This window comes from Diadema antillarum, unplaced genomic scaffold (genome assembly GCF_040938485.1).
Source record: "Diadema antillarum isolate AM-2024a unplaced genomic scaffold, OU_Dant_1.0 scf00000027, whole genome shotgun sequence".
Taxonomy (NCBI): Eukaryota; Metazoa; Echinodermata; class Echinoidea; order Diadematoida; family Diadematidae; genus Diadema; species Diadema antillarum.
The window spans coordinates 1,812,732-1,834,646 of record NW_027270916.1 but is presented as its reverse complement, the minus strand read 5'-3'; positions in this window follow the sequence as shown (position 1 = coordinate 1,834,646).

Sequence of the window (21,915 nt, the reverse complement as noted above, 5' to 3'; positions counted from 1 at the left end):
ACAGCCTGTATGGTAAGGTGACATTTGTTGAGAAATTTCCATTAAATGCTTATAACCAGCAAGAAAATATAGTATTTTACATAGTTATACGTGTTTTCTATCCTTAGTGACATTTTCATGAGCAGAGGAATCATTTCAGTGTGAAAAATGAAACAAATGTCTACAGTATGTCGATTCGTCTTCGTTCGTACTTGTTCGGTTTCCATATCGTGGGACGCGCGCTGCTAGCTAGCTGCTAGCTGAGAGGCTAGGCTGAGCGTGGCGCTCGCTCGCTCCCTGGCCACCAGACCCCCTCCCACCGATACCAGCCCAACTTGTGACGACATCCTGTTTGGTAAGGTGAAATTTGTTGAGAAATTTCCATAAGATGCTCATAACCAACAATAAAATATAGTATTTCATATAGGTGCATGTGTTTTCTATCCTTGGTGACATTTTATGGGCAAAGGAATAATTTCAGTAAGAAAAATGAAACAAATATATCTATGTCGAATCGTCTTCGTTCGATAGGTGTCCACACCGCGGCACGCTGCTGAGAGTGGCTCACGCTACTACCGATACCAGCAGAACGGGATACCGGCCCGCGGGCCCCGCGGGCCGTAGGGCTGGCAGTCGTGGTGCTCGCTCGATGGGTGGAGCGAGCTGTGTCGCTGCGTAGCTACGAAGTCGACCGTGATCTTTTCTTCGACATTTGGACTAAATTCCAGTCAATGAAACTATTTCATACCTTTCTCTTAACTTTGAACGATGTTATACTGACTAAATGGTTTGAAAAGTGTCTGAAATTTTACCGTCACTGTATTGATTCATAAGTAAGTCATCAACAACATGACGACCAGTCTTATCTTGCAATCCCAAATTCTCTGTACTACCACACTACCCACAAGCTAGTATGGAGAACCCGACTCCATATTGATACACTTATTGTTCTACTGTACTGTCAACAAATAATGGGGAAAAAATATAGTGACAAATAAAGGAAATAAAATTTCTCACTCTTTTTCTTTTACTTTTTTGTGGTTGGTTTGTTTATGTTTTTGCCAAAAAAAAGGAGAGTTGTTCTGCATGTCCTGCATGAAATTCATAAAAAAAAGAAGAAAAAAAAAAACGGGTGTAGGACCTACTGTAAAAGTGGATATTTTCGCGCGACTAATTTTTCGCGTTTGGCCGGGTCAGAAGAGTTTCGCCTGTTTTTAATTCCGCGGAATCCAGACATTATGCACAATAACATATGGCAAGCAAAAATATTTGCATGCTTTTATTTTCGCGCTAGTTTCTGGTTGCGCGAAATGCACGAAAATTTCAACACCACGAAAATTTCCACGTTTACAAATATTGTCTGAAAACTCTTTTCTTTTTCTTTTTTTCTATGCACTTCTCTCCCGGTCTTTGCCGAAGATATTTTGAAAAAAAGAACATGCCTACCGGTAAATACTTACACTTGAACACTTGTAACTTATATTTACTGGTGATTTCTGACAGTACTTTTCTGAAGTTGATGATATGATCTGAACTAACCCTTTTTAAGAAAAAAAAAAAAAAGGGATGAAAGGGGGGGGGCATCCCAGGCCTGCGTAGAACATCATTCTAATACCCTGGACAGTGTTGTGTTAGAAAAACAGAAATGTATAATTCTTAATTTCATTTTGTTACATATGCATCACACAGGTTACAATGTCTCTCTCTGTCAAACTCAAAGGTATTTTTTTTTCTTAAAATAGAATGATGGCCATAATAAAAAAAAAAATCTGTATGGTACGGTATATACTTAAACATCTGTCTTTGCTAAAGATATAACTTGCGAAAACTGTTTGACGTTACAGACACTTCACTACACATTAGTTACAGTGTAACATTATCCTAAATTCCTAAGGCCACGTTAAAGTCCATCAAACCATCCAGATCTCTCTAAACCTTAGTTTCATCACAGAAAACAATGTCACACCTTTGTAGCAGCACGTACCCCGTTAGTTTGACAGTAAGTCACTGGCCGAGAGAGGGAGCCATTTCAATCGGTAGTATAGTCATGTTACTCTCTCCGGACGCTCCCTGATGGCAAAAAGAAACAAAAGAGCTCATTTTCGCTGACCAGTCCTTTGACCACGGTTACGTAAAAAGGTACACGTAGGCTTATCCCATAATACTTGCCACGTAGCCCCTTTTTCCTAACATTAACCGTGGACAAAGCTCTTTATCTCACTCTGGCTCCTTAACCTCCAAAGGAGATGGACATACAGTAGACCATAGCTCTCCTGCGTCCAATACAAAAAGGAGATGCAATATTACTTTCCAGAGTCACGTCCTTTCCTTATTGAGACGGTTTTGATAAATTCTCTAAGTTCATACATGTCTATTTTACACCACATCGGTGAGGTGCTTGGTTCCAGCAACATTGATTTGAAATAGTTTTGGAACAATTATTACGGAAGAGGAGTTGCCTTCCTGTCACACTTGCGGATGCTGCATGAGGCTATTGCATCAGAGCTCGTCTCGCATCTCCTCTCATTGTCAACCCTGTCATCAATGACTGAGGATGAACTTCATCCATTTCCAGCTCACGACGAATTAGCGCAAATGTGAATCTCCAAGCTGGGATCGCATCATTGACAATCGCATTAGTGTCAGCGCTAAGTGATGTGAGTGCCAGGCGACGACCAGGCGGCGAACACCCGTTCCAAACAGTGTACACGTCAGCATCTCGACCCGGAGCTCATCGTGGCAGTGCGCACTGCAGTTCGCGATCGCGATCGAGATCCTCTTGGAGAGTGACGTGGCCATATTTCACCCTTGACGCGACCTGGGACTCTGCTCAGACTGTCACGGTGGTTCTATGAATAAAGGGAGAGTAAAATAGTCCTATTTGGACAAGTCAGCCATTTACGAAAGGGGAAGGGTACATTAAGGGAAACAAAAAGAATACTACCTTGGTCAAGTCAGCACATTGCTGCTACTAACTTTTGTTTTGTCTCGATTCCACACAAAGACATAACATGGAAAATAACTCCTGACCAATCACACCACTATCCCTTCTTACATAACTTATGTTACTTCTTGTCTGGAGTGAGAAATAAAGAGTTGTATAGCATCTACACTTCTGACCAATCATAAAGAAGGTCATTCTTACATAACTTATGTTATTCACTGTCTGAAAATCTATTCAAAGAAACACAAAAGAAAATTACTTTTAACCAATCATCTCTCTGTCTGGACCAGCAATGTATATCTCTATTTCCTGCTAGCCTCCTACCCTAAGGGTTAAGACCACCCAACCTTTGAGATGTTTGTCCCTGGACAGGGGATTTATCTTACATTAAGCTCCTGGGGACTGCCACCTGTTGTGGTCTGGAGATGGGGATGTACTATACAGTGCTATACATTTAAATGTGAAATGGACACTACTGTACGCATGGGGTATTTCCCACAAAATAATTGGGCTGACGTGACTATTGTGTGCATCTCACAATTATCATAATCACTATTGCTATTGACTGACTGTGCACAAATTGGAAAAGAATTTCACCGCTCTGTCGGTATGGCTTCCTGATTTTGAGGCCATCAAAAGTGTGCTGTTACCATGACACCACACTTTCCTCTTTAAGAATGCATCTTGCACTTCAAATATCATCTTTTTTATGTGTCCTTTTTTCCTGTCATTTCAATAAAAAAAATGAAGAATTAAGTCTTATTTGCTAGTCCTTTACTGCATTTAAAGGGTTATGATTTGTTGTTGCCATGACAACACAGTTTCTACCACTGATTAAAATGTGTCTTTCTCTTTCTACCACTGATTAAAATGTGTCTTTCTCTTCTTCTGGCTAATGCAAACAGGACTCCACAGCTATGGGATGTTCAGTTGCAGGCGCAAGGTTAGCAGTGCATAAAAAAGGGACCCCCCCCCCCCCCCCCATGGATTCCTTGTGCATTTTTGTTGTTGTTGGTCTAATCAGCAATGGCCAACACAATTCTAATTATTGTCATAATTAGATATTTCTATATGGTAACATAGCATACAAAACTGTGTTAACCCCATTCATTTTATTCCAAGAAAGTGTTTCTATGGAGCTGACAGTAACAAACTGACAACCGATGATCATGGCATAAAAGGTGAATGCACCAAACTTTTTAGGTGACACTGATTAAATAGATGATGACTTGATCCCTTCACGCAGCAAATCGTCAGTGTAAACCATTAGGGTCAGGGTAAATAAACAAATGCATAACATGGACAGATTGATGCAAAAGGACTCGTACAATCAGAGACACTTCCTCTACTTTTTTTCAATGACTTTGATCTTTAGTTTTGTCATGGATTCCTTGTGCATTTTTTTGTTGTTGTTGGTGGTCTCATCAACAATGGTCAACACAATTCTATATCAGGGATCCCTGTATAATTTTGTCAGGTAACTGGACAAACAGGTTACAGTTGGACTTTTTTTGTGATAGGTAACATAATAAATTGTATTAACCTTCCCCACCACCACCACCACCACCACCTCATCTCTCTTTCCAGGCTCTCTCTCTTGTATCTCTATCTCCCCTTCAAATCCTCCACTTACAGATTAAAATAGTTTTTGAATACCAATTCTGTGAGTTATAACTATGTCATTTTGGATGTCAGGTAGTCAAATCACATTCATTTGCAATCTTTACACTATGGATACATGATTGAGTTTTTTTTTTTTTTTACTGTAATGTTCTGATTGTTCGACCGTTTCCCTCCTTGTGTGTGTGTGTGAGTGTGTATGCAATATGAACTTTAATGAGGAAAAAGATAGTAAAGTCAATGAGCCTGGTATGTTTGACATTTTTATGGGGGGGGGGAGGGGGGGGGGATGGGGGGGGGGGCAACATGACTGTTATATATTCTGATGATTGAAATGATCACATGATATTTCTTTGCTGCTAAAAGACATTATGTGGTACACACACACATGTGCATGCACAAATGAAAAAAAAAAATACCGTGACATCATAACTTGACCAAAAATTTACCATCTATTTTCAGCCTTCTTAGTTAGTTTTTTAAGAATACTGATCGTCTTTTAATCAGATTGTGTTATGTTATCAATTGTATGTGAAAACAAACAACCATATATGCCCTATGGGTTAGAAATGTGAAATTGCTCATGTTATAAAAATGCTTGTGTGTTTGTCCTATAGGCATCATAAAATGAAATGTTTTCCTAGTTCTACAGCATACTCCTACGTACACACTTTGTTTTTTCAGTGTAGCAAAAAAAAAAAAAAAAAAAAAAAAAGAGAGAAGAAAAAAAAAACAACAACTGCTGTTCAAAAACTGCTTAAATCCAATTGTGGAGAGCCAGTGGAGTAAAATGGAGTCAAATGGGCCTGAGCTTTCAATCCTAGCAGAATCTCTGTCAGAGGCAAAACGACAAACAGGCAGGGAAAGCAATCATATAATAGGACTTCACCCATAAAGAACAGTCAGAGACTCGCTAGGGACACAGAACAAGGAAAACAAAAGGGGAGGGTAGGAAGTCATGGGCAAGGAGCCCAACAGGTATAGGGAGGGGGATTAGAGTGGGAGGTTGACAGACAAAAGGCTGAGGAGGGTCAGTGATGATCCAGATCTGAGGACCAAAGGGGGAAACCTTGAAGGAACAGGATGAATAAGGAGGCAAAATCAAACAAGATAAAGAACAACAGAGGATAAAGAAAGGAAAAGAGTGAAAAGCATGGGGGGGGGGGGGGGGGGGGGTCTGAGCAAGCAGTGAGCCTTAATAAGGTGTACCAAGAGGAGGCAACAAAATGAAAGTGAGTGTCAACCAACCAATGCAAGTTCTCAATCATATCAAAGGCAATAATAATAATAATAATAATAATAATAATAACAATAATAATAATGATGATAATGATAATATTAATAATGAAAATGATAATAATAATAATAATAACAAAATAATAACAATAATAATAATAGGGACCTAATAATAAGAGTAATAATGATATTGATGAAAGAAATAAAAATGATAATTACAAAAAATATGTATAAATATGAAAAAGGGAGGAAATACACAAAATCCCTGGGAGAGAAAATGCATTTTAGGTTGAAGCTGGCATAAATACGCATAGAACCACATTCAATTTCATTTCATGAATCCGGACTATCTGTGCAGATCAGACATCTCCCCTTTTGCTTTATATTCCACAATTTCTATCAAACTTTAGTGACCACTTCATTCTGAAAGGAGTTTGCCTGTGTTGCAACAATTTTTCCAATCAGGTCGTACAAGACAACAGCAATGTATTAGTTGAAAATGTGACAAGCATTATTTGAGTTTGTGTCTTTATCAAGATAATGCCGTTTCTTGAAGGTGTGGTGAAGGCTAATGAATTCATGATAATGTAAAGCTACATAGTACATGTATGTTCTTTTAAAAAATTAATTATGAATGTATTTTAATCTGTATTCATAGTTTTTAGGCAAATATCTCAAACTTTGGTACACATGATGACTGTGATATGAAAAAGTCCATGACACATCTTTGCAGTGTCCTGAATTGGTTGCTATGGTAATGGCATAGCAAAAATAAAGGATGAAGCATGATTATTAAACCTTATCACAGGATACCAGTAATTTTCATGAATTTTGTCACTATTGTTGGCCTCGATAAGAGAATGCAAGACACTAGGTTTCCTTGACATGGTCATGGCCTGTTGCATTATAACTCAGAGAAAACCTCCCAGAGAGAAGGAAACTGGATGGAGACAGGAGTACCTGTATACAAGGTAATCACCTTCATACAGTAATACCACATTTTGAGGTTTCATTTTGAGCAGAAATACTACCTGAAGCAAGAGGAATCATTCTGAAGGTTACAGCTCGTTATTCGAAAGGTTCGTTATTCCGAAGGCTCTTTAGTCCTAAGATTCGTTATTCTGAAGGTTCTTCATTCCAAATTTCATTTTCGGATTAACAAATCTCGGGAATAACGAACCTTCGGAATAATGCCACAAATGTTAAGACTAACGAACCCTTTTTCATTTTCGGATTAAAGAACCTCTAGGTATAGGGAATTTGCGAATTAAACGAACAGCACCCCATTCTGAAGCTGGTACTAAAAAAATTAGAGTACATGTAGTTTGATCCACAAGACTTTGTAAAGGATGGTCCATCGGTCAGTCCATTGCAAAGTCTTGTGGATCAAACTACCCTCATTTTTTTAGTAGTACTTGTACATTGTAAACCTAAATCTTGGCAGGTGTAGCCGCTAAATCACAGGCAGATATGCGCGACACCTTTTCCTCCCTATTAATTGATAACGGCAAACTTTATGAAAATCATGCATCTAAAGTTGTGGATTGAAATATATTCTCTCAATTGGCAATTCAGTTGTATGTTTACAATCAGTAGGCCTATATTTTAATGTGTAGTTGTGCAAGACACTTTTGTGTGAGTGTCAAAAGATGTCTTGCCACTGTAACAACATTTTTGTACAAATCATTAAAAATTGTAGAATTCTCAAACTACTACACTGTAGTATGCTGGTTTTCAAGAGATTCAAGCAAAAATTGACTCAATATAAAGTTGTGCAAGATATATTAGTATACAAATGCATTCGAAGGTGTTTGCCATGACAATTGTAAGCCCTACATGATGGCCCAGGAAATTACAAAAAGACTTACAGATCACACTTCTCCAGTTTTTAAGTGATGACATAAGTTTAATAGCACACATTGGTCATGTTAGGCTCAATGTAAAGCTGTGTATACCCTTAGGCTGCGTTAACATAGAAGAATTCAGTATTCGTTATTCCCTATGCGTCGTCAAGTCGACCCAGTACACCATCACCCGCACCATCCGAATGTCTTCCTCCTACACAACCATCCCAGCAATCTTATTAAAGGACAAGTTCACCTTCATAGACATGTGGGTTGAGAGAATGCAGCAATATTAGTAGAACACATCAATGAGAGTTTGAGGATAAATCGGACAATCCGTTCAAAAGTTATGAATTTTTGAAGTTTATGCTCAGTCACGGCTGGATGAGAAGACTACTGTAGCTTGTGATGTTATATGAGTACAACTATATAAAGAAAGTATAAAGAAAATTCAAGATATTCTCACTTTTCTCACATAATAAAAGAACACTCGACTTCTCTCTTTCAGAAGTCAGGGGGAATAATATTACCCCTAACATAAGTCAGTAACAAGTCAAGAAAATGTGCACTTTATTTAAAAAGTCAAGTTTTGTGAAATTCTCTTTTTATTTTCCTTATATCGTTGTACGCATGTGACATCATACACTGTAGTAGTCTTCTCATCCAGCAGTGATTGCACAGATATTTTAAAAATTCATAACTTTTGAACGGATTGTCGGATTTTCCCCAAACTTTCACTGATGTGTTCTACTAACATTGTTGCCTTCACTTAATCCACATGTATATGAAGGTGAACTTGTCCTTTAACAATTTCTAAACTGCATCAGAATGTCAGTCTATATGATTATTTTTGCTAAAGGGCTAATCGAGACCAAAGTTGTTACCATTTCAAAATCGAAAGACGGTATACGCTGCTCAAAAATCGAACAAGCGCGATTCCCACTATGCTTTACTATTCTGTGCTATTCGGCATATTCAAATAGTGCCCTCTTACCCGTGTTAGAAAATCATATCGTTCGATTCAAGCTATTCGCGTGCCCTCGAAAACGCGTACCGTACTATACCCGAATAGTATACTTCTATGTGAACGCAGCCTTATAGGCCAAATTGCATTTGGCCAAATTGCATTTGGGGGGGGGGGGGGGGGGGGCTTTATGCACTGCTAGCCACCTTGCACCTGCAACCAAATATCCCAGCTGTGGAGTCCTGTTTACATTATAACATTTTAATCAGCACTGGGGAGAAAGTGTGTTGCCATGGCAATAGCAAATTATAACCCTTTAAGTGCGGTAATGGACTAACAAATTAGACTTAATTTGCCATTTTTTTCAATTAGAAATTACCAGATATATGGAACACATAAAAAAATTGATATTCAAAGTGCAAGATACATTTTTAAAGAGTAAAGTGTGGTGTCATGGTAACAGCACATTTCTGATGGCCTCAAAATGAGGAATGCCATGCAGGGTCATGAAATTCTTTTCCAATTTGTGCACATTCAATCTGTAGATATAGTAAGTGTTATGATATTTTTTTGAGGTCAAATAGGCACCAGTACTTCAAGAGGGGGTATAAATCATTTTGACAATGACATTTCTGGTTTTCGTTTATACTCCTGTCTTTAAAGGGCTATTCAGCAAAATTTGAGGTTGTTCTATCTAGATACCAGATAAGTAGATTGATGAGCTCACATCAAACTGGGACATATAAAATAAGACAAGGTGGAATTTAAAATGCACCTTTGTTTATGCCCTGATAAATGAAATGTGATGAAAATTAGTCATGTCCAGACCCAAAATATGTTGTGAAGAAAGGTGTGACATTGTTTTCTGTGATGAAACTAAGGTTTAGAGAGATCTGGATGGTTTGATGGACTTTAACGTGGCCTTAGGAATTTAGGATAATGTTACACCGTAACCGATGTGTAGTGAACTGTCTGTAACGTCAAACAGTTTTCGCAGTTTATATCTTTGACAAAGACAGAATTTTAAGTACCGTACCATACAGAATTTTTTTTTATTATGACCATAATTCTATTTTAAGAAAAAAAAAAGTACCTGTGAGTTTGACAGACAGAGACAATGTAACCTGTATCATGCATACGTAACAAAATCAAATTAAGATATACATTTCTGTTTTTCTGACACAACTCTGCCCAGGGCATTAGAATGATGTTCTATGCAGGCCTGGGATGCCCCCCCCCCCCACCCATCCCCCTTTTTTTTTCTTAAAAAGGATTAGTTCAGATCATATCATCAACTTCAGAAAAGTACTGTCCGAAATCACCGGTAAATATAAGTTACAAGTGTTCAAGTGTAAGTTACAAGAATTTTTTTTTTTCTTCAAAATACAGTCAAACCTGCCTTAGCGGCCACCTCTCTATAGCGGCCACCTGTCTATAGTGGCCACTGAAAAATCCCCCCGAGAGAAAAGCCATGTTAAGACTCTGTATATAGCGGCCACCTGTCTAACGCGGCCAGCGGCCACAAATTTTGTTTCCCGCGGTAGATTTTAACCTGTCTATAGCGGCCAAAAACCTGATGGAGCCGTAGCCGAGCTGATAATTCAGGGTGTTTTTCTGCTTTTTAGCCGTGCCAGTCATTTCTGGGCAACATTCAGTGATCGCCACCGTTGCATTCATCACTTATTCAGTCACAATAATGCACTAATTCATGACTGTGCACATGCTACATCTAGTGTACTGTGCAACAATTTCATAAACACCGGCATTGTTCTATGCATGATACACACGTGTGCATACGTACACACATAAATGTACATGTATATACAACGATGATACATGTACATGTAGGCAATGCACACAAAGTTGGATTACCTGTCTATAGCGGCCACCTGTCTATAACGGCCACTTTTTCCGTATCCCTTGGGTGGCCGCTATAGACAGGTTTGACTGTAGTATCTTTGGCAAAGACCGAGAGAAGTGCGTAGAAGAAAAAAAAAATAGAGGATTACATATTTGAAGTTTTCAGACAAGCTAAGACAGCCAGTACTTCATGTACTCCCTGTTCTTTTCTTTTTCTTTTCTTTTTTTTTAATGAATGCAAGACATGCAGGGCAATCCTTTTTTTTTTTTTGGCAAAAACAGAAATAAACAAACCAACCACAAAAAAAAGTAAAAGAAAAAGAGTGAGAAATCTTATTTCCTTTTTTGTCACTATCTTTTTCCCCCATTATTTGTTGACAGTACAGTAGTACAGTATCAATACGGAGTCAGGTTCTCCATAGCTTGTGGGTAGTGGTGTGGTACGTAGTACAGAGAATTTGGGCTTGCAAGACAAAGACTGTAGCCTGGTCGTCATGTTGTTGATGGCTTACTTATGAATCAATACAGTGACGGTAAAATTTCAGACACTTTTCAAACCATTTAGTCAGTATAACATCGTTCAAAGTTAAGAGAAAGGTATGAAATAGTTTCATTGACTGGAATTTAGTCCAAATGTCGAAGAAAAGATCACGGTCGACTTCGTAGCTACGCAGCGACACAGCTCGCTCCACCCATCGAGCGAGCACCACGACTGCCAGCCCTACGGCCCGCGGGGCCCGCGGGCCGGTATCCCGTTCTGCTGGTATCGGTAGTAGCGTGAGCCACTCTCAGCAGCGTGCCGCGGTGTGGACACCTATCGAACGAAGACGATTCGACATAGATATATTTGTTTCATTTTTCTTACTGAAATTATTCCTTTGCCCATAAAATGTCACCAAGGATAGAAAACACATGCACCTATATGAAATACTATATTTTATTGTTGGTTATGAGCATCTTATGGAAATTTCTCAACAAATTTCACCTTACCAAACAGGATGTCGTCACAAGTTGGGCTGGTATCGGTGGGAGGGGGTCTGGTGGCCAGGGAGCGAGCGAGCGCCACGCTCAGCCTAGCCTCTCAGCTAGCAGCTAGCTAGCAGCGCGCGTCCCACGATATGGAAACCGAACAAGTACGAACGAAGACGAATCGACATACTGTAGACATTTGTTTCATTTTTCATACTGAAATGATTCCTCTGCTCATGAAAATGTCACTAAGGATAGAAAACACGTATAACTATGTAAAATACTATATTTTCTTGCTGGTTATAAGCATTTAATGGAAATTTCTCAACAAATGTCACCTTACCATACAGGCTGTCGTCACAAGAAAAAGCTCCGTCACCGAGATTCTCAGAGCAGGGAAGATACCGTGAAATATTGCTTCGCAGCATCAGAAAATAAATAGGAATTGCCTTAAAAATGCGATAAAACATTTTTTCATACATCATTCCACTAACCTATGCCATTTTAATGACTAAAATGTGTTTCATTCTGCAAAAATCTGGCACAAATAAAGTTGGGTCGAGTTGTCCAATCGCAAACCTGACCCTGGACAACTCGACCCGGTCGAGCTGTCCAGGGGTAGGGACGACTTGTCCAGGGACGACTTATCCCGCGGTCGAGTTGTCCAGGAAAGTGTATATTGATCAGTCACTAGACTGGAGCCATCATATTGAATATTTGTGTAAACGCATTATCAGAGATTTGTATCTGTTAAAGAGAATAAGACATTTTATATCAATTGAAACAGCTGTTACATTCTATAAATCCATCATTCAAAGTAACTTTGACTATTGTGATGTTATATGGTCAAATGTTAATCAGAGTCACATTCAGCGTCTTCAAATTCTTCAGAATCGTTCTCTAAGAGCAGTGTTGCAGGTGAATTCGAGATACCCAACTAATTTGTTATACTCACAAATTAATGTTGACACACTTGAGATGAGAAGGAAAAAACATATGTTGTGCACAATGTATAAAGTCGCTTATAATTTAACCCCTAAATATATAAGTGAAATGTTTGAGTTGAAAATTTTTGATTATGATTTAAGGAATACAACGCTGATATTCAAGTTACCATATATCAAAACCTGCTTTAGGCAAAGGAGTTTTAGTTATCAAGGTCCAAAATTATGGAATACATTGCCAACATGCGTAAAACAGCAAACAATTTTTAGCGGCTATAGACGGAGTTTGAATTTGTATCTGACACCACAGTGATATTGTACCCATTCCCCATCTTTTTTTTTTTTCAAGTAAACCAAGCATGTATTTATTTTTTTTTATGTAAATATTTTTTTTTCGAATTTTGTTCTGATTTGTTTCATCTAATTGTATTTTGTATATATGTTTCATGTACATGTGTATATGTTTTGAAAAAAAAAAAGTATGTCATTTTTACCTCATGATGCACGGACATGAGGAAGAACAGCCGTCTGGCTGAATCATGTGCCGTGTTGAAATAAATAAATGAAATGAAAATGAAATGATAATGAAGGTACACTACATGAGCTCTGTCATGTCAAGCTGCTAGCGAGCTACCATACCCTACCATAGCCGTAGCCGTGCCGCCAGTCGATCGATCGGCGGCTGTGTCTCATTATTGTGCTAGATTCAGCAGAGAGGTCGCTGAACTGAGACTACTACGGTACACCGAAGATCTGATCTTTGCTATCTACACTACACTACACTACACTACCAAAGATTGTGTACGATCTTATACTGACTACTAGTACAGTGTACTATGAAGTGCTGCTAACTCCTCGAATGTCAAGTAGACAGGGACATAGTCTACTTCCTATTTCGCAATTCGGGGAGCCTGTTTGAAAGTGTATCATTGAGAACTATTCGTCATTGGGACAGGTATTTGGGGGAGTAGATCTACATGATCTCCTAAATCTACATCCTCATTGCTCATAGCATAGCTGGGGAAAGCGGAACAGCTGACATCAAGTTATAATACTATACTAGTAATAAGTCGCCCGTCACTGCTGCAGCGTGATCCTCCCCTTGACTTGGCCTAAAGCTTATCTGAGAGCTACGACGAGGAGGCGTGTTTGTCTTCGGCGGCGGTACGCGGTTGGGGCGGTATTAAAAGATGGCAACAGCAGCAGCAGCAGGTGGCTCTGCTAACGATAGTAACAACACAAGGGACGATCACGCCTTATATCGCAGGTAGTATTAAAAAAAAATAATTAAAGTGTATGTGACCCCCCTCATATTGTGTGACAATGAGCTAGATTTATCAGTTATGTGATACTATAGTACTGTTCACTTGCCTTTCATGCGCTACCTTTGAGGGTGTATTGGCATTTTTGCCACATCCACCGGCGAAGTGGCGAGTTGGTTACAGGTGAGTCGCCCGGCGTTGTGTGTGCGCCTGGCAGATGTGGTCATCTAATATTCATGGATGGAGTAACGTTAGGCTGTCTATGGACTTCGAGTTCGACCATCGATTGCATACCGCAGCCTCACCACAAGCATTTTCTGAAGCAAAAGTCATATCATGTGCATTCATTGTGTGAAATCATAGATCTTCTAGTCGTCTTGGCTGGCTGAAATTAAAAGGTAACGTTAGAGAGAGATCTGGACGTTTTACTTTTAGTGGACTCTCGTTTGACATTCAACTCAAGGATCACATTTGATAAGCTGTTGCAAAATCAAACACACTGTGATGTGTACTGTTCAGTGTTAAAGAGTTAGAAGGTCGTTTGTACATATCATAGGCCTACATTTGAATGAGGATAACGTAAGATTGGCATTATTGTGAAATAGGTCCCCACTCCATTCACCACCATTCATTTCGTCATAGCCAGGAACTTTTTTCAACCTCCATAGACTTTGCACGTAGTGGAGACACAACACGCAGAACGAGAGGGGACCGATATTACGATTTGGCTGTAGGACTTTGTATAGGCATTGTAAGACCTATCTTGGAATAAGTTCAGGTTGTATGGTCACCATTAAAGTAAAGTTAGCAAAGGAGACTCGAAAGTGTCCAAAGAAGGCCGTGGCCATTAAAATGATTCCAGGTATTAGACATTTGTCCTGCTTAAGTTATGTCTCTACGTCACCTATCCTTACCATCTGTCACTTACAGGCATAAAAGAAGGGACATGATTGATGTGTAGAATATCACACTAAAGTTTGACGTGTTGTGTTGTACAAAGTGACACTGATGGTAACTACAGCCCAGACGCTATGGCGTCTAGTCGGGCTACAGTGGTGGGAGGGAGAACTTCCGGTCACTCAATGAAGCTTGGAAAACATGTTAAATTGGATGCGAGGAAGTAGTAAATTGAAGTAAATTTACTACGCCATTTGTGAGTCTATATTTTGGCAAATCGGGAATTCCTGACGATTTCGCGAGTGGTTTAATTCGCGATCGTGGAGTCCTGTACTAAACGGAGAATTGTACATGCGCACGTCACATTCACATCGGGATCAGAGTCAATAGAATATGATTTTCTTGTCTTTTAAGGTAGAATACATTCAGAACTTTTGTGAAAGTGGATTTTTTTCATCTTCTTGATGCCAAATGCGTCTTATACTCCAGTATGCCTTGTATACAAGAAAATGTATTGTACAAGAGATCATGGTCTCTAGAATCAAAATGGTTCAGCAGTATCCATTCAGGACTCAGGAGGTGAAAACAATCAAATTGATTACTCTACGAAGTGTTTGGTAGAATGGGTATGGAACTTATCAATACATTATAAATTTTACATGTTAAAGGTAGGGGATACCTTTTACAGACCTCCCAAAATGCAGCAAAACATTAAATATGAACCTCGGGGGACTTGTTTAGGCCACTGCTGAGAAATTTGGAAGTCAACAGTTATCTACAATTTGAATAATGCACAAAACTCAACTACTCAGTAGTTCTGTGTGTCAGCCACACTTAAGCCTTTTTGTTGCAGTCTTCTGTATTTTTTTATCTATAAACACAAATCTAAAAGTATAAGAGCTGATGTAATAACATATAGAGTGTGTGGCAAGAATGTATATAGAAATGTTTGTAAGTTTTGATGAACTTTCTTCACAAAATATACATGATGGACACACATGCAGTACATGGGTCTGCAAAGGTAGCCTAGTAATGTACTGGAATTTACGGTGAGCCCCGAAAAAAATTCAATTCAAAATCTAACGGTCAAAAAAAGTGTACTAAATGTTACCATCCACTTTCAATACTTTATGGGAGTTTCTAAAATGATACTCTCTCCAACATACCACTGTATTTATACAACTCTTCATTTAAGGCATGCAAATGGGATTCCCTACATGTACCTTTAAAGGGATCGTATAGTTTTGGTTGAAACCTAATATCAGGTTTCTAACATTTTTTGGTGAGATAATGAGAAACCTCATGAAATAAGAAAGAGCATGTAATTCTATGAGGAATTCAATGTTTATTTGATGAAAATTGGTTTTGAAATGGCTGAGATATCGAAAAAAGATCGATTTTGATAAAGTGTGGGACCCACACTTTATTACGATCGCTTTGTTTTACTTTGTTTTTGGATGTTTCAGTCATTCCAAACCCGATTTTAGTCAAATAAACTTTGAATTCCTCTTAAAATGGTATGCTCTGTACTATATCATAAGTGTTTTCTTGGTATCTTGCAAAAAGTTGGAAGCCCAATTCTCATCTCCACCAATACTGTACCATCCCTTTAAAACATTGGAAGTTGAAACTTGAAGGCAAGATATCTTGACTGAAGTGCAGTTTGACTGTGATCTTGAAATGACTTTGATCTCACCCTCAGATGACATTAGACTACATGTACAGTACTATTTATGACCAGATGTTTGTCTATTTTAAATATAATTCATCCCCTTGTTTGTTGTACTTTGTATGTGGAATGTACACTACCGGTACTTTGTATGTTAAGCAGCAGACCGCAAATTACATGCCCTTGACCAGACCAAAGCGTAGATTTTAGATTGACAGTACAGTGTGTGACAACATACAAAATCCTGGATCCTGTCACTTTATGATTACATACATGATGTACATGGCACATACTGTACCTGTTCTGGGCAAGCACAAAAAGATCAAACTTCATCCACTTAATGATTTGGTGCTTTGAAAAAAAAGAATGCATCAGTTCCTCTGAGTCGCATCTTTAGCATCAAACAGGTCTCTAGATCCGAGATGCACTGAATTTCTGCCAACTACACCACACAACTATCCTTCAGGAGGGTTTATATTATTTACAAAAAAAAATTTCCTGACCCCCAGAAGTAAGTCAACCATGGGAACCTCGTAAATGATTAATGATTCGTTGGAAAGCCAAATGAAAACATTCCATATTACTTGAATGCATCATCAGTAACTCCGGCTCACCTCTTTGCCTCCAATTGTTTCAGTTGAAACACCTCTGGGTCCAAGCTACACTGTACTACAGGTATCTAAAATCATGTTTTCAATCATACCTCCATAACGGAATGGAAATTTTCAGTGAAATTTACATGTCACATAGTTCAAGTCATGGTCTATCCATTCATGTTAGTAAAATTAACTCTACAGGGTAAACATGCGCGTACATACAGGCATATGTACATTGAAATTTGAACATGCTCCAATCAAACTCAAAATTTTTAGATTTAGAGGCGTTTGATTAAAAAAAAAAAAATCAGTGGACCTGTGCACATGCTCACGTTTATGCACGCGCAGCTTGTATGCAATAGAATTTTCCCATTTTTTTTAATGGGTTGGCTGTCTTATGACGTCAAGGAATGATTCTACCAAGTTTCAAGTCAATCCGACTCAGTATGACGTCAAAGTGGAAATTATGCATGTGCGTCAATGGTGAAATACAGTGCAAATACGCCCATAACTGCTGATTTTAAATCTGTCTTCGCTTGTTAGGATGGACAATGACCCCTCATTTTCTTTACATTCTGAAAGCTGATGAGTTGTGCATGTCATTTCATGGGTGGCTGATGCTGGCAAAATGATTGAAAGGTCTCACATTCCTCTAAGATAAAAATGACCTCATCAAATTTCAAGTTCACTTGAGTGTATCTCACTTATCCTTGGCCAATTTTCACACAGATTTCAGTATGTTGCACCCACTTTAATTGTCTGTCAGATAAGTAACCTCAGATTTGAAATTGGATGATGTTATCACCTCAACAACAAAAAAATAGATTGAAGGTAACCTTGTAACATTTACCATTTTATGTGATCTTTATGGCAGTCCATTTTTTTCAGGAAATGCCAGCTGACTTCACTATATTCATTGAGCACTACCTCACTTATCCATTGGTGAATTTCTCCCAGATTTGAAAATGTTTTAGGACACTGGATGATTGGCAATTTGCCCTCTATTTTTTTACATGGGACGTAGGGATTATGTCGAAAAACTTGGTTGAAGTTGAAACTTTATGTAGCTTCAATGTAGGGAGATATTGGACATTATTACACACTACTCATTGTGGTGATGTGGCTCAATGGGTAGTGCATCGGACTCTGGATTCAAGGATTGGGTCTTCGATACTTGGTCTTGCCATTTTGTTTCTTTTTAAAAATCCTTACATTTTTCCTTTTTCGTTTAATAGTAATCATGTCTTATTCACCCTTCCAAACTCTATCTCTTTCGATTTATGTTTTTTCTTTAAAATTAGATTTCTATATGACACCTTAAATTATTTCTTTATTTTTCTTTCTTTCTTCCACTTTCTGTGCTTAAGAACAACAGGCTCTATCACCCCCATATTTTGCACATGTTTAGTCCATATCAGGAACATGATTTCATAAATAACAACTACTTCATCAAATACCATCATGGCTGTATGAATAACGTCAGAGGTCATAAATTCTTCATCCTGTATCTTTGTAAATTATTTCCTATTGCTCTCATATTTTGTATGCATGTTGACCATGTTGCAAGAATCATTGCAAATCATAAAATAGCGAGTCTCTGCTCAGACACCATCTTGGCTGTGTAAAGTGGGATAACAGGTAAATTATACTTTATTCTGTATCTTTGTTAGTATACGCGGTATCATTCCAATATTTTTCCCCATGTATGGACCATGTTTCAAGGATCATTTCACAAAATAACTACTTTTTGCTCAGGTGTTTTCCTGGCTGTCCAAGGTGGGTTAAAAGGTCAATTATACTGCATTCTGTATCTTTGTTAGTATAATATGCCGTATCACCCCCACATTTTGCACACATATAGACCATGTAACAAGAATTATTTCTTAAAGTACTACTTTTTGCTCAGACACCATCTTGGCTGTGCAAATTAGGGTCAAAGGTCAGATTTAAATCATCCTGCACTAAAACTAAAATTTAAATATGAATATTTCCTTTAAAGATAGTGAAAAATTGAAAATGAATTCTTTTACCCAATATCAAGGATAATGAATCCTAAACTGGTCAGAGCGTCTCTTTCATTCGTGAGGAATTTGTGATATAGTCAAGATGACTACCAAAATAAATGCCAAACCAGAAACTCCCGTATATTTCCGTTTGAATGGTGACAAAAGACCAAGCTTGTCATAACTGAGCTCGTTATAACTGAGCTGGTCTGCCATAAGTTTACACGCAATGGAAAATGGAAACAACACAATCACCTCATTAAATGCGGTACTTCATTATACAATTAAATAATCTTGTTATAACAGGGTTTTACCATTGTGAGGAGCTTAGAGATTTCCCTTCTTCTGAAGTGGATATACACTGTATCAGTCTTCCTGTCTGATTGATTTTAACAACTCTACTTTCTTCAGCTATGTTGCAGTTGTATGATATTATACCTAAAGGAGATATTGCACTAGGTTTAGGAAATTTACTGATGTCTCAGCCCTTACCTTTTTCATTAGAAAGGCATTGTATATTCCAGAATGCTTCCTAAATAATGATATCATTATTTGAAATGACTGCAATATATACATATTCATGAGCTCAGAATGCATGGTTTTCATTATAAAAGTTTGACAGTGATATTAAAATTGTACTTACATACATTTTGACATCTGTTTGAAACATTATCTTTCATCTCTTTTGAAAGTGTTGAGGATATTCCAGAAAGCAAGTGGTTGACTTTATTTCAATGACCCCCAACTTGCAATGACTTTGATTTATGTTGAATTGCAATGCGAAGCAAAGTTTTACTCTATTAAGGCGTCACCTTGCAGCATGTTTGCAGGATGTTTGCAGGATGTTTACAGGATAGTCACGTCCCATTTTGTAGAAGCTGAGTGCACTTCTTTATCTTGTTACATGTACATGTATGTGGGTCTAAAGCTCTTTCAAAAGCACTGGAATTCCAGACAGTGGGCCATACATCTTGAAGCGCTGATACTTGTGAATATGATGAATAAAAACATCCTATCTCAGACTCTTGTGTTGTAAGGGCTGAAGACAATTTCATCTGGTTCTGTAGATGTTCCCAATGTTATAACATCACTTGGAGCCAAGGTTGTGTGAACAGCTGTGTGAATTTGTCCTGTGCAGATAAACATATTGAAGAAAAAAGTTTATAAGAAGCCTGTAGAGGCATTTTCAGATTTTTTTCACTCGTATTCACATGTTAAGAAAAGTTAGATTAGTACTTACAGGTAAGAAAAGTCAAATTAGTTAGGTTCACATGATATTCCTAACTTCCTAATCTTGTTAAACTTGGTTTTAAATAGTACTGTACAGTGTGGACACACTAAAAAATTATCAACATAACAAGATTTCTTGTAGTTTATGCTCTATCTATGCACTACAGGGAGTCTAAACAGATTTGAGCTATGATCATAAAACTCATACCATAGGTACATATCCTGTAAATGCCATTCAAATATGAATATAAGTGACATCTGACAGGTTTAGAGGTCAAAATGCCAATGAACCTTCCCTAATTTGATAAGCACGGTACTCACAGTATTGTGATGTACCCTCATTTACTTTCCACAGATTTGAGCTATGATCGCCAAACTCATGTCACAGGTACATAACTTAAAAATTCCGGCCAAGTTTGAATATGGATGATGTCTGACAAGGTTAAAGGTTAAATGGTCAATGAACTGATAAGTACTGTACCCATAGCATTGTGCTGTACTCTCAATAACTTTCAACAGCTTTGAGCTATGACCACCAAATTCACACCACAGGTACATCACCTAAAGATGCCAGTCAAGCTCAAATATTAGTGAGTTCTGGCAAGGTCAAAGGAAAAAATGTCAATGAACCTTCCCTGATAAGCACTAGTGTGTGATATCAATAACTTTCCACAGCTTTGAGCAATGATCACAAAACTTACACCACAGGTGCATCACGTAAAGATGCCAGTCGGTGAAGTCAGACATGGTCAAAGGTCAAAAGGTTAATGAACTATTATGTTTAAAAGCACTATAATCAAATTCTGATGTGTGGGGGAGACATTGCTTGGTGTTTGCGTTGTTTACATCAGGTGGTGCTTTTTTTGTCTTGAAGTGTCTTGTTATATGCACTGGCCTTTTAGTGTTCCATTTCTTAATGTATCACATTTGGAAGTGACCCATTTATCACCTTCATCCAGTTCAAAATATTCACATGGATTTTAAATTTTCAAAGGGAGCTGCACTACCTTGTCCATTTGGTGTCATGTCCATGGTGCTATCAAAAATATATTTTTCCCTCAAGCTGAAACAGAAATGCTGTACTTTTTTTCCTGCCTCTTGCTATATACAGTGGGTTAAATAATGTTCAAATGAATGGTGTTTCCTTTAGGACATTATACCTGGATTTCAATATTCCAGAGCTTTGCAAAGTAGAAATGTGTCTGAAGTGCCATGTTTTTGGCATGGAAATTCCCATATAAATTTGTATATTTTTGCAGAATACAGTGTATGTCATCTTTCATGGTACAATGTAATTGATTAATTGAACCCTAAAAGAAATACATGTAATTACCAGTACAATATTTTTCAGGTTCATAATCGTAACTTGCTTTTGAATATCTTATTGTTGCTACCCCTTGTGAGAAAATGATAGCTATTAAAAGGAAAGCATATGAATAAATTAAATTGAAGCAGTGATATTATCTATTGTATGAAGCTAGTGCAATCAGTTGCTGTTAAAATGTAAAGTCGTTTCTGTCTACCTCAGCAATGAGTACCAACACCAAACAACCAAGAAACTATCATGCTTATTTCTTGCATGAATGATTTCAAGGACAAGTTCATCTTCATAAACGTGAGGATTTGGTGAATGCAGCAACATTAGCCGAACACATCAGTGAAAGTTTGAGGAAAATCAGACAATCCGTTCAAAAGTTATGCATTTTTACCTCATTGAGTGAGCTATTGCGATCGCTCTTCATCTGGCGTTTGGCGTCCGTCGTGCGTCGTCCGTCGTGCGTCGTCCGTCGTGCGTAAACTTTTTACATTTTCATCTTCTTCTTGAGAACCAAATGACCGTTTTCCACCAAACTTGGCAGGTACATTGTAGCATCCCTAGGGGGATAGGATCTCAATCT